This window comes from Rattus norvegicus, chromosome 6 (assembly GCF_036323735.1).
Source record: "Rattus norvegicus strain BN/NHsdMcwi chromosome 6, GRCr8, whole genome shotgun sequence".
NCBI classification, from domain to species: domain Eukaryota; kingdom Metazoa; phylum Chordata; class Mammalia; order Rodentia; family Muridae; genus Rattus; species Rattus norvegicus.
In genome coordinates this window covers 34666956-34683536 of record NC_086024.1, presented here as the reverse complement: position 1 = coordinate 34683536, position 16581 = coordinate 34666956, and the positions used below count along the sequence as shown (strand labels likewise).

The following is a 16581-nucleotide window of genomic DNA, read 5'->3' as shown; positions in this document are numbered from 1 at the left end:
AGAGAGGTAGTAATAGGCAATGTGTGTTCAAGTGATGATAATTTTAGGTGAGACATTGCTAAAGCCAGAATGAGCACAGTAACAAGATTCCTAGATGCCCAATGAGATTAAAATTGTAGCCCAACATACACATTTGGTCAGTAAACAAGCAAAAGAAGGCAGCATCTAGGGGCATGCACATCATTCAAATTTATTCCCAACTGGGATGGCCATTTCAAACCAGTGGTTTATATTGTTAGACAAACAGATATCCTAGTGGGTAGTGATGAGCAGAACAGGCACTGTGAATGGTTTGTTTGGGTTGGTGTAGACTTAGTTTCATTCTAAGGAGATAAATGACTCTGTGTCTCTCTACCAGCCACATTATTAACTGCACTGGCATTTTATTTCTAAATCAGAAGATAATCTGAGACCAAACAAAGAGGAAGTATTAACAAGAGGCCTTGCCACAGGCTGTTGACTATCTGACATTTGAGAATGAAGAATCGTTGCTTCGGGAATATTCTGAGTTCTTCTTATACACTCTGCCTGAGAAATGCTAGAACCTAACTTTAAAAATACATGTGCTCAATATGCTACCCGTGAGTTTCAATTCTAAGCTCTTGTCTTATTTGGTCAGGGACTCTTATACTTTAATGCCTCTGTTGACATCAAAACAGCACTCAGTGCTTCCTCTAAACCAATGCTTCTCAATTTCCTAATGCTGTGACCCTTTAATACACTTCCCTGTGCTGTGGCAAAACCCAACCATAAAATTATTATTTTTTTGCTACTTCATAACTGTAATTTTGCTACTGGTAGTAATTGTAATGTAAATACTTTTGGAGATAGAAGTTTGCCAAAGGGGTTTGTGCTGGCTGATTTTGTGTGTCAACTTGACAAAAGATGAAATTATCACAGAGAAAGGAGACTCCGTTGAGGAAATGCCTCCAGGAGATCCAGCTGTAAGGCATTTTCACAACTTGTGATCAAGGGGGAGGGCCCAGACTATTGTGGGTGGTGCCATTCCTGGGTTGGTGGTCCTGGGTTCTATAAGAAAGAAAGCCAGTAAGTAACATCCTTCCATGGCCTCTGCATCAGCTCCTGCTTCCTGACCTGCTTGAATTCCACTCCTGACTTCCTTTGGTGATGAACAGCAGTGTGGAAGTGTAAGCTGAATAAACCCTTTCCTCCCCAACTTGCTTCTTGGTCATGATGTTTGTGCAGGAATAGGAACCCTGACTAAGTCAGGGTTGCAACCCACAGATCACAGATTGAGAGCTGCTGTTCAAAATGAACTGCCAAAAAAAAAAAAAACAAAAAACTACTACATTTTATGAAGGGAATAGATAGGTAGGATGAACTAAAGAACAAGGAAAGTTATGGTGAAATTAATCCTTTCTAGAAATCAGGAGACATCAAAGTCAAGAAGCAGCTATTTTATCAGTTCCAGAGCACAAGTGACCTGTGCCACAACTCAATCTGAACAGAAGATAGCAATGAAGAGCCATTGGCTGCACAGTAAGAGGGTAGTTGGAAGCATACTATAGGTCAGAGGAGAGAGATTATAAGGCTGAATGGCAGTGATTGTAATAATATTTAAATTTCTTTCTGTAAATAAAATTGCCACAAGCTCCATGCCTTGCTTCTGAGAAGAATGCATAAATTCAATCTGCAAGATTGCTTGGGTCATACGTGTTATTGTAAACACCCATGCCTTTGTCCCACAGTATGACAGGATTCAATATCTTTATTGCCTATTCAATATCTTTATTGATGGCTGAGTTGAAGGAATCAGCAATGTGCACATCAACCGTGCACAATGTACTAACTTAGAAAGATTTGATAATACCCACACAAGTCAGGAATAAAATTCTAATTGACCTTTGAGAAGCTCACCAGACCGAGTTACTTTCAGGCAAGAAAAATTAAATAAGGACTCCAAGCTGTTCACAAGCTAAATATAAATATCCTAAACAAAGAAGTCAAAATTTCCCACTAGTCTTTCTTTTCCAGTCTTTTATTAATGCTCCAGATTACTTCTTAGATATCAAACTTTATAAAGGATGTATATATAAATCATAAAGAATTCATAAAAGTGTAATGTGTATTTAGAAAAATGGAAACACCATTGCGTTCTAGTACACCCAGAAGGTGCATAATACTTCTATATTCAATAGAGAAGAAAGGAAAGAAAGAAGAGACAGCAGAAGGAAGGAAAGAAAGCAGGAATGAAGGCAGGAAGGACGGAAGTGATTATTTTTTAGGAAAAGTAAGAGGAAAGAGAATACATGTGGCCTCTGCTGGGAAGTGCTTATGACCATAAAGGAAAGAATCATTCCTCAGAGGTAGAAAATATAGATGTCCATCAAATAGAAGTGACAGAAACTCGGGGACTCTCTGTGTTCTTTTCAGCCTTGAACATTTATTTAGTTTAATAAGTGGTATTTTCTCCCATTCATGAAAAACATGATTCTCAAGAAGGACATTTTTCATCGGTTACAGAGAATTGAAATCAGCTGCATCTCCCGAAGAGCACAACTGCCACACATATCACAATTATTTTCTTATGTTCCCAACTTCTCCTACTAGGGTTCTGAATTCTGCCCACATTTTCTCTAGAGTCTGGAAATGCCATTCTTTTTATACTGGAGTTAAGAAAAACACAGAAAAGATTTCAAATGGTTCTTCTCAGTTCCGACTCAGACTGAAGATGGTCTTTCCTGCTTCATGTACAGATACTGCTTCCCGACTTTAGAACCATGATAAGATTATTTATTAAGATTGGAACAGGCCCGAGACAGGCAAAGGACAGTTAAAATCAAATGATCGGAAAGTAGGGCCCAGTTATTAAATTTCCTAAAGGTTCTAAATTATTCTACAGTATGAACAATGTTGAAAATCATTTCTTTGTAAAGATAAGCAGTTATTTTTTTTTCCTTTGAAGCATCCCATACAAGAACCTATTTTGGAATAGCCCATAGACCCTGATACTTTTTCTTTACTTCATTAAGGAATGAGATAGAAACTTGTAGGATTTAATTATAGTAATGCTTTTCACATTTTTAAATCACTTGAGAATCATGTTAAAAAATAAAGGTTCTGTGGCTGGAGAGATGGCTCCTTTAGAGGACCCAAATTTGGTTTCCATCACCTAGATGTCAGCTACTAACCGGGAAATCTGATGCCTTCTGCTCTCCTCCACAGACATTGCATGAATATGTTGCACAGACACGTGTAGGCAAAATACCTACACACTTTTTTTAATGAATTTTAAAAAAGATAAAGGTTTTAATCAATTATAGCTTAGGTTTTTTATGATTCTGAACTTCTAAAGAAGTGTTTCTCAACCTGTGAGTCACAGCCCCTTTGGCATAGAATGACCTTTTCACAAGAGTTGTCTAAGACCATCAGAAAACACATATATTTACATTACATTTTATAACAGCAGAAAAATTACAATTATGAAGTAGTAACAAAAAACATTTTATGGGTGGGGGTAACCACAACATTAGAAACTGTATTAAAGGATCATAGCATTAGGGAGATTGAGAACCACTGGTCTAAAGACTGCTATGTGGTACCAATGATAGCTACTTCAGTGGGTATCTGTTACCCAAATACCCAAGTTAGGAAGTCTTTTCTATGTAAAGCTGAGTGAGGTGTGTTCTCACATACATATTTTGCTTGCCTAGGTTCTTCCACATCTGCTGTCTCACTTGACTTTTATTACATTGAGAAATACTCATAAACATCAACTCAAAGATAGAAGATATTATACTAATGACTTTTCTAATTCATCAAGTAAAAACAATAATAGCTATTGAGCCTAGTCCTATACAGTATATCATTCCAAAGAGACATAGAAAAGTCTCTGTATTTAGGGCGTCTCAATCACTGTTTTGATCATAGTAACCTGAGAGTAGCCTACTCTATATAGCTCTGTGCTAGCACAGCATATTAAGGTAAGGAAAGCAGAAGAAAAGTTCAGTTCCTCTCTGGTGGTAAGACAAGTCAGACTTCACACTGGGTCATGAAAGATCATCAACACTGAATGTAGTATGGCCTCTTTCCTCAGACTAATATGACTCCTGGGCTAGCAGGGATCTGAGTCTTGGGGACACTTGTTAAAGCTTCTAGCTCATTCTGTTCCAAGACAAAGATATTAACAAGGCACATGATAAAAGGTAATAAAATTAGGGGCAATTTATCAAGAAAGGGAAGTACTCCAAGAACAGAAGTGTGATGGTGAGCAAAGAAAAGCCTCTGCCCTAAAAAGAACACACATGGAGGGACCCATGGCTTCAGCTACGTATGTAGCAGAGGATGGCACTGTCTGGCATCAATAGGAGAAGCTCTTGGTGCTGTAAAGGCTCATTTCCCCAATGTAGGAGAATCAGGGTATTGAGGTGGGAGTGGATAGGTGGAAGGGGGAGCAGCCTCATAAAGGTGGGGGAAGGGCGATGGAAGAGGGGGGGGACTGGAAAAGAGGATAACATTTGAAATGTAAATACATGAAATATCCAATAAAAATAAATCTCAGTGTCTTCATTTACAATATAGGACTATTTCTTCTTTGTATCATTAACAAAGTAAAGAAAAGGACTTCTAAAGAGATAATTTTCCAAGGAAAATTTCCAAAGGAACTTATGGAAGAGCAACTCCATGCCTGAAAGCTGGAGACACAGTATTTGGAATTCTTTCCTCCAAAGTACTGGGGAGTCTGCATTTGCTTCACTGAGGTATGGGTTCTGAACAAGGGAAAAGTCGTTCACTTAACATCTTACTGTCCAGTTAGGACAACTTAGCAAGCTAGCAGTGTATTTTTGCCGAGAATTCCAACATTTAAGAGAAAGATAGTAGAAAGACTGGATAAACAAAACTCTATGGGAGTCATATCTTCTTTGGTGGTCCCCTAAGGAGATAGTGCTTGCTATTCATTGCTTCCAAAACCTAGCCTCATCCTATGTATGGGCAGAACACGAAAGGGAACTCTTTATCTGTTCACTTTCAAAGCCTAAATCAGAGAAGCAAAGCTGTGACAAACTCTGTCTGCAAATCTTCCAGTTCTGATTATGTATCTAGGATCTACTTTTCAAACAGTGGTTGGTTTTCCTGACCAGATAGAGCCAACATCTCTCACAGATTATGCCTAGCTCATTCAAAAGATAACATTGGGCTGGAGAGATGGCTCAGCCGTTAAAGGCTAGGCTCACAACCAAAAATATAAGATAACATAACAAAAACAAATTGAATATATTACAGCAATGCCACCCAGGCCTAAATGGGAAACTCCCATATACAATGTCAGGGGTTCATTTGCTTACTATAACACAACCATACTCAATAAATAGTAGCTAATATTGATAAGTATTAATATTAATAGTAGCTAATAACTACTGATCCTTTGTCATTCTTATGAGCTATGCTGTATGTGGTGGTAGATGGACTCACAAAGTCATGAGTTCAATGCCAACTTACACTACATAGTAAGACCTTGTCTTGAAAATATATTTGGAGCTCTGTATTCAATTGACTTGTTGAAATACCTACAAAGAGGCTGAAAATAATGACAGATGAGCCCCCAACAAATTGCACATGACCTTGGCACCTCTAGATTTTCATTGTTGGTTATATGAAGGCTCCCTTCATGATACCTTGTCAAAGCCAATAGAGACATGACACTGTTACCAATGTTTATTCAGCACAACAAAGGCAAATATAACTATAAGGCTTCAGAATTCAAGAACTTGTCAAAAGGTGCTCACACTAATGAAGAAATTGCCCTGGCTTACAAATGGTGCTGGCTGGATCTCGTGCTTATTTTTCATTGGAGAATAATATAACTTATACAACACCTCAATTCAGAAAAGGATTATTTCACTGCATAGTTTAGGAGCTTCTCTAAACTGTAATAAGTTTAGCAACTGAGATGTTTAGTGACAACACTGAACTAAGGCAGAAAATATCAAAGTTGGGTCAATGGTATCGATTCCTCCCTTTTTAATATTGTCTTAATGATCACAAAGAGGGCTGTTCTATTTTGATTTTTTGTTGTTTCAGCTGATGTTTCATGTTAGCCTCAAAACAATAGGGTAGGAACAGCTCTTAAAGTTTTGGTAATGAGTGCCAGGGTGTGCTCGTAGGCTGGCTGCTTCCAAAGGACATAAAAGATGTGCAATGAAGCAGTGGCCTTTCAACTTTCTTTGGAAAACATCCCATTGATTTCAGCCTCAGTTAAATCAACAGAACCGTGTCTCAAAATGTTCTTGAGAAATGCTTTGTCACTACTCGGAAAATAACAAATGCCTCTTTGTTCCAATTTCAAGATGTAAGCTGTATGCTGAGGCCCGACTGCACAGAGGATAGTATAAATATATAATCACGCACAGCTTCAGTGACATTTTTCTCATTTGCCTGGTATAAGCTGATATGTAGCTGTATGTGAATACACCTGGAAGAAGCCTACAATACTTTGTGAGGTCAAATGCCACAGACACCATCCTGCCAGCCAGCTAGAGCCAGCAAGCCCAAAGGAATTTCCCATCTATGTCATCATCGCAAAGCTCCAAGTCCCTGCTCATACTTCAGAACACAGTTAAGACAACTGGGAAAACAAAGGGCCACTGCCACCTTGTCTACCACAAGCTTAATTATGAAGCTCATTTTTGTTCTGCAATCAGGAAAAGCAAAACCTAATTTACAAGAGGAACTACTGCAAAAGGTCAGTCCTGAGAAGAGATTGATGCATTCCCACAAGGAGAAAACTTCCATTCCAAGCTTGGCAGTTGATAAACACACTTATCTCACTCCCCATGGTGGAAGCGGAGGGCTTTCGGGGGTCAGTGAAGTGGCACAGACCTGCTACGTGGCTCCCTGGACACTGTGAGGACGACTAGCACATGGTGGTGTGGCAGATGCCTAGCAAGGGACAAGACTCCAGGAAGGGCTTCATCCAATGCCTATTCAGAAGCTCAGAACTAGCTTTCAGAGGATGAATTCTACAGTTTGACATGCTCAGTGTTGGCTGCTAACATACACATAAACATACACACACACACACACACACACACACACACACATGTAAGCCCGCATGCACACATGTACACACACGTACATACACATATACACACATACACCATACACGTACATACATGTACACAAATGTATACGCATATAGATCACACATGTACATTCACATACACACATGCACAAACACACAAAAGATACCCACACACATAAACATACACCATTCATATGTATACATGTGTATACCCACATATATACACACTTACATTCACATAAATACACAGACACAGAAACACACACACACACGTACACACACACACACACACACACACACACACACACACCCCAAAAGAGAGAAAATAATATCAAAGCAATAGGGGTACCAGGAAGCTCAAACCGCTATCCAGGCTGGAGATACAGCTAAGCTGCAACTTTAGAACCTGGCTACAGCACAGAGAGCATATTTTCCTCTGGATCTGCAGTTTGAACGTTTACACCAAGTCACGGCTATCACACAAACACCTGGGCAAAATTGACACTGGGAAGGGGAAGCAACTTGGTCTTATTCTTTCCTCTGTGCCTTTGTTCCTGGAACCATAAGAGTAAAGCAAGACAAATATTTCTTTGGTATTGTCTACTTGTAACTACTTTGTATTATCTTCTGTATGATTTATTTAATGACATCAGTTTTCCAGGAACCTGAAAGCATGCTGGATCTTATGCTTGAGATTCCCAGAACAATGGAGCACAGCAGCTCCTCAGAGGTCCAAACAGTGACACACTAACCCACAGACTGATGAAAATTTACACTGAGACCCTAGATGCAAAATTAAAGAAAGGAAAAGGAAGACAGAAAGCCTATTCTCCAACCTGGTTCAGAGTTGCACACTATGAAATTCAATATGACAGTTGAGTTAATGAAACAGTTTGTCCTGAAAATTCTCCATTGGCTGTCACACGCATCATATCCAGCATGATCTAAATAATTGAACAAACATTGATTGGGTACAAACAACATACATGCTCATTAAATCTGAACAAGTAAAAATTGTTCCTTCAGTCAGGCTGCATCACTGCTAGCGAACAACAGAAATGCCCTTACATGTGGTAATAGAAGAATGCTAGGTGGCAAGAGCTAGCCAGAGGAGAGGGACAGTACCAAATGTGGGGCACAAGCAGGACACAGGAATAGCACACATGGGACTGAACTAATATTGCTGTTGGAAATTGGGGGCCATATGATGTTTCTAGCCATATATATGGCTGAAATCAATTCCTAATAAACCCTTATGAATTGTGTCAATGCCTGCATTGGGAGCAAGAGAGAACTATACCCCAGATATTTTTCCTCCCCAGTAAGAAGCAGAGCATCTTGCTGTAGTTTATGTGGCAATAAATTCTACTAGAGAGGAGGAATCAAAGGCGAGTCAGAAGTAAACAGGAAGAGAAATTCCCACAAGGAGCTTGGACATAGGAATGGTTAGAACTGGAGACTTGATTATGCTTAGATGTTAACACCTGTGGTGTTAGCCAAAAGCATGAATACTAGTGGTTTGTGCCAGTAGCTGGTTTTGGAACCCAAAGGAGGAAAGATTCTACTCTAAGACACAAAGAAAATCATATTAAGATGATTTTTAGCAAATCTCAAATAATAAATCAGATGTTAAAACAGCTAAAATGTGTAGGGAGAAATATATATCAAATAAGCTTCCTGAGTCATAAAATGATACTGTGTGGGGTAGAGGATTAGATGGATGGGTGGATGGTTCTTATAATGTTTGAGAGATCCTTCTGTCTGTGCCCCTTTTCAATGAATCAAGGACCTTCTCCAGAGCAGAGCAAGCAAATCACATGTCACTCAGGGAAAGCAATATGCATCACGTTACTTTTAAGTATCCTCCAGGGCAAAAATATAACCGGAGAAGTTACACCTCATCAGGTTCATCTTAACTTCATTAATATCATGAATACAAGATTAACCTAGGGCTCATACCAATCATCTTTGCTTTTGCAGTATGTTGGAAATTCCTCTGGCTCCAGCACAGGCTCAAGTCATAAATGCAGGTGGAACCAGACTAATGTTTATGTTTGGTTACTAGAATCATGAAAGTGAAGAAATTAAACACATTTAATAACATTGAAGAAATAAAAGCACTTTCTGTAGTGCTAAAGGAAGGTTAATATAAATATTTTCTATTAATAAAGGCAATCTTTCCATATTATGTTAAAATACTTAATATAATTATCAATTTTGGTACCTAACTGATCATAATTTGACATACATAGTTATGATTGAAGTTTTACTGGTGAGAAAAGAAACAAAATATAAATTCACCACTACCAGTATTTTTCTTCCATAGAAATATAGAAGTCACAATATCCTTATTTAAACAGTAATAAACTAAAAAGGGAGGAGTCTGTGATAATAACCACATAAAAACACTAAAAAGTTCTGAAACAAAGGACAGGGTAGGAATGACTGAGAGAAATGGGGATTTGTAGCCAAATATCTGATATGATAAATTTAACCAAACTTGAAGTAACCCAGTAATGGACTAAGATAGATAGATGATAGATAGATAGATAGATAGATAGATAGATAGATAGATAGTAGATAGTAGATAGATAGATAGATAGATAGATAGAGTAGCAGAGTGGGACTCAGCATTGTCCAGAAAAGTGAAAGTTGTTTTCTGACCTGTTGCTATGGTAATGACTGCTGTAGCACTGCAGAATTCTGGGATGCAACAGTCAGATGGAATGATCACATATTGAATCACCTGAATCTGTTTGAGGTAAGCCTAACACACCAACTATTTAGATAATTTTGAAAAGCATAAATGTTATTGATTCAGTGAGTCAAAGCTTCCAGCACAAAGATTAGATTAAAAGAGAACAGAGAGGGACTTTGAAAGCAATTGCTGACAAAGTCTTCACAAAGCTTAGAAGGCCCCACACTATCCCAGTCCCATAATTCTGATTATATGGCAGACCAAATGCATTTCTGCACATACTTACTAAAAAGTTAAATGCTGCTTAAGTGAACAATACTTTTATGAAGATTGATTATAAATTACTTAAGATCTTATTTCTCCTTGCCAATGTCCAAGTGGTACTAACTATCCTCCCCTTTATTCTCACTGAAACCATCTCCTGTTGCCTTCCACCGCCCCTCCACCACTCTGCCATGGTTAATTGTCTGCTTCAGATATGCAAGCCAGAGTCCTGCTCCAGAGTTTCTCTGTAAAAGTCACTCCAACACTACACCCAAGAAGAACATCCTCTCTTCTTTGAGATGCACTCAAATCTTACCTGTTGGACAAGGCTTTACACCTTTATATAAAACTGCACCAAGAGTTTGTTATCATTATACATGCAACACACACACACACACACACACATACACACACGCACACACACGCACATGCAAAATACACACACATGCACACACACTTCAGCACAAGCACACACATGCATACACACACATGCACACACACATACACACATACGCACACATGCACACACATGCACATACATACTGCAGAGACATGTAGCAGAACCAAGTTCCTTTACTTTGTATTACTATTAATCTGCCCTTCATTGCCTTTCTAAAACTTAACAAATGAAGAAAAAGAGAATGGTATGAATAGTTGATAAAAAAGAATATGTATATATAAACGGTTCAGCTATTTCAAACTTACTTCTTTTAAAATATCAAAAATGTGGGGGGAAAGATGTGAAAATATAACCAAGGAAAAAGGGGTTAATTTCCCACTAACAATGCTCAAAGTGAACCCAGAATTCCAGACAAAAGGCATAAAAATAATATCAAAGGAGAATACTTGTCTTTAACTCTATTTCAGAAGCTAAAAGTTAGATGAAATTAATATTAGAGTTTACAAAACTGGATTACAAAAAATAGTATGCTTACATAAATAAAAACATTTACCCAGATTTATTAATACATATTTTGTATGAAAAAATTCATGCATATGTTTATATTTTAATGAATCCTGGTATGAAATTTAAGTCATGCAACTATGCTCACAGTGAAGATATACAATAGTGTTATCACCCAGAAAATGTCCTCATTCTTTTGCTGTCACCTTCTACCCCAGAGACCTTTTCCAGGAACCCACTGCTCTGCTCTCTGTTATAATAGTTTGGGTCTTATAAAATTCCATGTAAATATGATCATATAATATTTTGAACCCTTTATTTTATTTCTTTTACCAGGTATAATGTTTTCATGTTTTATATATTATTCAGAAAGAATAGTACTGCTGAATAATGCTAAATTTTGTTTGGGTTAAAGCTATGGTAACTAGAACTGCTTGGACACAAATGCATGATAGTATACAGATTGACCTATGTTTTGATGTCTGTGACTAACAGACAGTTATTAGATACTGGAAACTGTCTGAAACTCTGTGCCGTTTTCATTTACAGCATCAGTCTGTCAAAGTTCAGGAGGTTCCATATTCTTCTAATTATTATCTGATGTTGTTTGGTCTTTTAAATTCTTTTTATGTTTGGTTGGGCTTTGTTTGTTTGTTTATTTTTGTTTCATTTTCAAGACAGAGAATCACTGTCCTGGCTGGCCTGGAACTTACTCTGTAGACCAGGCTGGCCTTGAACTCACAGAGATTCCCTGCTCTGGAGTGCAGGATTTGAAAGTGTGTGTGACCACCACCCAGTTGTCTTTTGAATTCTTACTAGTCTAAGAAATATAGACTTACTTTGTTTTTCTGACAACTGATGGCTTTGAGATTCCCTTTATGCATTTATTGACTAGATATTTCTTCATTGATATCAATTCAAATCCTTTACCCATCGAATGGTTTTCCTATTATGTTGTTGCTAAGAGTTAACTAGTCCTATATAAATCATTTAATAGGAAATGATTTAAAAATAATTTTTCTTGGTCTATGGACATTTTTAAAGAATTATTACGGCCTTATTATCAACTGCTTTTTCTATAATTCACATCCTGTTCGAGATATCATCATCAAGTGACAGTCACAAAATTACTCTCTTTTTTAGGAAGTCCTATGGGTTCCTATGCCCAAATGAATTCGGAGTCCATTTTTGTTACCGGTGTAAGAATGGTCAAGATGTATTTTTCCTCCAGTTAACCCATCACCAGTTGTTCATAGTCACATGACCATCAACAGATTGATGAAAATAGAACTCTATCTATCCATGCTGTGCAATAGAACACCAGTGACAGTTTTAACAAGAAACAGCAATGGAGTATTCTTCCAATAGCCTTACAGGCCACAAAGGCTTGAAATCTCTACTTCCTGTTTCTCTGACAACTATAGAAAATTCATCTTCAGTTGGGTAATCCCTTTGGATTTAAATGTCCCAAGTGCATACAAACACAAACTGTAAGTTTCTGGTCTTTGTTGAAGCTCCTTAAGGTAAAGCTATAGCCCTTCCTGCTCAAAATAATAGAACTTATGTTCTATTCTTGGCCACAGGTATAAATCTGACATTAGGAACTACCCAAAATATTACATATACTGTCCCATTTTTAATCCAGCTGTGTTTGGATTTAATCACCTGACTAACAGTTCCCAGAAAAGTTGGGTCACCTGAAGCCATGCTAAGAAGATGGGAAGAATAACTATCCCTTAAATGTGTTGTTTTTCCCTCTCCCAGCAACCTCTCCAACAGGCAGTTGCTTACAGGTGACCTGTATTGATAGGTTAGTTAGTCAGAAAGGTTTAACTTTTCCTTTCTCTCTCAGACACTGGACAAATCTTGGTCATGCTTTCCCGGACACTTGGGATTTCCTCACTTTGTTTCTCTAAAGCTTTCAACCTGCCTTCCCCACCCCTTTCCATCAGACAGCTGCCCACGCACCATGTGGCTGTTTCTTACAAACACATAGCTTTTTCTTTCTTCCTCTTCCCCATTTCTGTTCTCTTTGCAGCTGCCGAGGTTTACAGCTTACCTTGTCCTACTGTTCTTCACTTCATCGCTAATAAACCTGTCCTCAAACTACCCTTCTATTTTAAATCCTTTTACTAAGGAGATTAAGAACCCAGAAAATGGAACCTAAATTTCTCTGGTAACAGTATTAATGCACACAACATGGATGGAACGCACACTCGTTAAGAGAAGTGAAAGAAACCAAACACCACAGATTACGTACTGTATGACTGCGTGTATATCGGCATTTAAAATATTCAGAATTAATCTAAAGTGACAGAAATAAAAACCTGATGATAGAGGGAAGTAGAGGCTACAAAGGTGTAGGAGAAAATGTTTGCAGGATTGACAGAATTGCTCTGTATCTTGACTGGGCTGGTGGTTCCACTGTGCCTCTGTCAAAACTCATCAGATTGTAGACTTTAAATGGACGCAGTTCATTGAATGTGAATTATTCCCAGTACAGCCTCTTTTGAAAAAAAATTAGGCATTGGGCCAAGTTTGTAAACACCAGCTTTTTTTTCCAGGCTGCACACCTCAGAAGATCATTTTAATAATACCCAAGTGGACAAAGTGAAATCATGGGAAACTCATATGATATGAAGGATCCTCACTCAAATGTCCAAAGCAAGATATAAAGGACTAGAAAAAGCAGAACTCTAAAACTACTTAGCATAAAAGCTAGGAAATATGATTACCTGAAATTTACCACAGAATGGAATTACACAGGGTTTTTTTTTATATACATACATAATAGGAGCAGAACTGTGGTATCTGAGAGGTACTGCAAAGTGGTAAAATTCTATCCTTTGTTTCATCTATAGCCCGGGAAAGGGCAAGGAGAGCGGAGATTGGAAGAAAGGGGACAGAGGACAGAGAGAAGGAGACAGAGAAGAGAGTGAAGGGGACAGGAGAGAGAGTGAAGGGAAACTGAAAGCAAAACAAACAGAACAGAGGGGCAGATGGGAACAGGAGTAGAATAGAAACAAACAAATCACAACATAGATTAGAATTCTAGGGTAAGCTAGTCCATACATATGATTATGGGAAAGAAACAATGTAAGCAACATTCCAAACTGGAAGAGAAAGTCCAATGGAAACCCACATTGAAAGCGGTAAAGCCTGATTGTAATGAGGTAAAAAGTCAAATTGGACATTAACGAAAATGTTGAGAATCTTTTAGACAGTAAGGAAGAAAGCAGAATGGAGATGGAAAATGATAGGGTAGGGGACTAGAGAACAGATTGACTCTAAGAAGATTACACATAGTAAAGATTTTCTTTAAAGAAAATAATAGCATTGAATCTATAGTCGTGTTTTTTATTCACTTTACATCCAGATCAGCACCCCACCTCCCATTCATTCCTCCCCTCACACAGTCCCTCCTCCAAAACTCCTTCCCTTTCTCCTCTGAGAGGGGGGAGACTCCCTATTGTGTATCCCCCCTACCTTGGCACATCAAGTCTCTACTGCAAGGCTAGGCTCATCCTCTCCTACTAAAGTCAGGCAAGGCAGCCCAGTTAGGGGGATGGAGTCCACAGACAGGCAATAGTTTTAGGGACAGCCCCTGCTCCAGTTGTTGGGGGCCTGCATGAAGCCCAAGCTGTACATCTGCTATGTATGCAAACAGTGCCTAGGTCAAGCCCATGGATGCCTGTTGGTTGATGGTTCATCAGTAAGAGCCCCAAATTGACTCTGCTGGTCTTCCTGTAGAGTTCCTATCCCCTTTATCCCCTTTGGTGCCTTCAATTCTTCCCCTATCTCTTCAGTAAGAGTGCCAATGCTCCATCTAATGTTTGGCTGTGGGAATCTACATCTTTCAGTCAGCTGATGGGTGGAGCCTTTCAGAGGACAGTTATGCTAGGTTTCTGCCTGCAAGTATAACAGAGTAGCATCAATAGTGTCAGGGACTGGTGCTTAAGTTGGGGCAGTTATTGGTTAGCCATTTCCTCAGTAGTCAAGGTATTTTGAAGTGTTGACTTGAAACAAGAAAAATCATTAATTAGCAGGGCTTATTTACTACATTATTAGCAAGATGGATGAAAAAGGCCATATTTAGAGACACCTTGGGAATTATCTTGTACTCTCAGTTTAATATATACCCGTTTTTAAAAACAAAATTAATGTCAAACAACTAAAATACCTAAAAACTTGAGGAAGAATTGAAGCACAATTTTGTAAACACAAATAAATCATTTTCCATGTCTTATAAAATAGCAGAGAAAGAGCTGAGCCACCAAGAGATCTGAACAGAGAGAATGAGCACAATTATCCTCTCAGAAACAATTATTTTAAAAAGATAGCATATGACTCAGGAGAAATCAAAATTATGTTTGATTTTGAGAGTGATAATTAAAAAACAAAAATAAAGATCTGGAGACTTCTGCTGCTCAGCTGTACCACAAATCCAGCCTCAGTTCAGGTATGTGTGAAGATTCCTCCTACACTTGACAAGTAAACATTAGAGCTGCTTTCTTTTCGACAGTTCCTCCTTACCTTCTTCTGCTCTTCTCTTAGAAGTTCACATTACCACTATATCCCTACACCCCACCCTCCTACTCTACACCCAACCCCCACACTCATCCCCAACGCACCCCCAGGCCACCACCAAGATTCAGTGGCCCTGTGGTCACTGTGGACAATGGTAACAGCATATTTTACCAAGAAGACGACCAGATAAGCCTTGTCTTTCTATGGGAGTGAATTTGCACAGAGCCAATACAAAAAGAATATAAAAGAAGGCTAAATATCCAGATAATTGAGTAACCGATTTTGCTCATTTGAATACTAATGGTTAGAATAAATGTTCTTTACATTAAGATGAGAGAGAACAATAAAATACAGCAAGCAGTCAATGCTACAGACTTTTTTTAATTGCCTCTTCCCTGAAAATTGTAACTGATGTATACGCACTTCAAAACACCATGAACGTAAGACAGAAACTGTTCTAAATTCCAAAGGAATGGTGCATGGCAGCTGTCTGATGGAAAGACATTTTATTCAAACTTATCTTGAAGTGACAGAACTTAGGATTTAGTTGTTGTTCTTTGTATTTGTTCCATATTCCAATTTTCTGATAATATCCTCTTTTGTATTAAGAAATAAGAATATTTTCAAACATCAGGAGAAATAAAATGATATAAAGATTTAATTCCCTGAAATAAGTTCCCCAAAATGTTAGTGGAGACTATCTTGTGACCTTGTGCTTAAGGACGCTCATGTTTACTCAGTCCAGATTTGTGTATTTGTTTCACTTCTACAATTTAAATTCTTTTTACTCACTCTTACCAAGGCTCAGAGAGCAGATACATCTTTGTCTCATTCACAATGATGAACTTCCTACACTGCTGTGAGCTCTCTTATAATAGTTCCTTTTGGTCATAAAATCTGATTAACATTAAGATTTTTTGTTATTTAATAATGAAAAAAGTAATTCTACACATGCTGGTTAGGCTCCTACCTGGAGATAGAGAAGTATCTCAGAGTGTTTACTCGAAAGAATGAACACAAGGAAGGAGTTAGAAATGGTTGGTAGCACTGACGAAGTATGAGTACAGGCACCACAGCAGAGGAGTGAGTGGTATTTCTAAAGCATGAAGGGTAGCATCTACACAACCAAGAAGATTTGCCATGACT

At 38.2% G+C, this 16581-nt stretch overlaps 1 long non-coding RNA gene across 1 annotated transcript in view; it reads left to right on the top strand.

Annotated features, from left to right (window-relative positions):
- The first annotated feature begins 9180 nt into the window (after window positions 1–9180).
- Window positions 9181–16581, top strand: part of LOC120103503 (uncharacterized) — a 57024-nt gene continuing 49623 nt past the window's right edge. The window contains exons 1-2 of the long non-coding RNA XR_010052513.1: window positions 9181–9803; window positions 12052–12398. This is a non-coding gene — a long non-coding RNA (uncharacterized LOC120103503). The remainder of the gene's footprint in view (window positions 9804–12051; window positions 12399–16581) is intronic.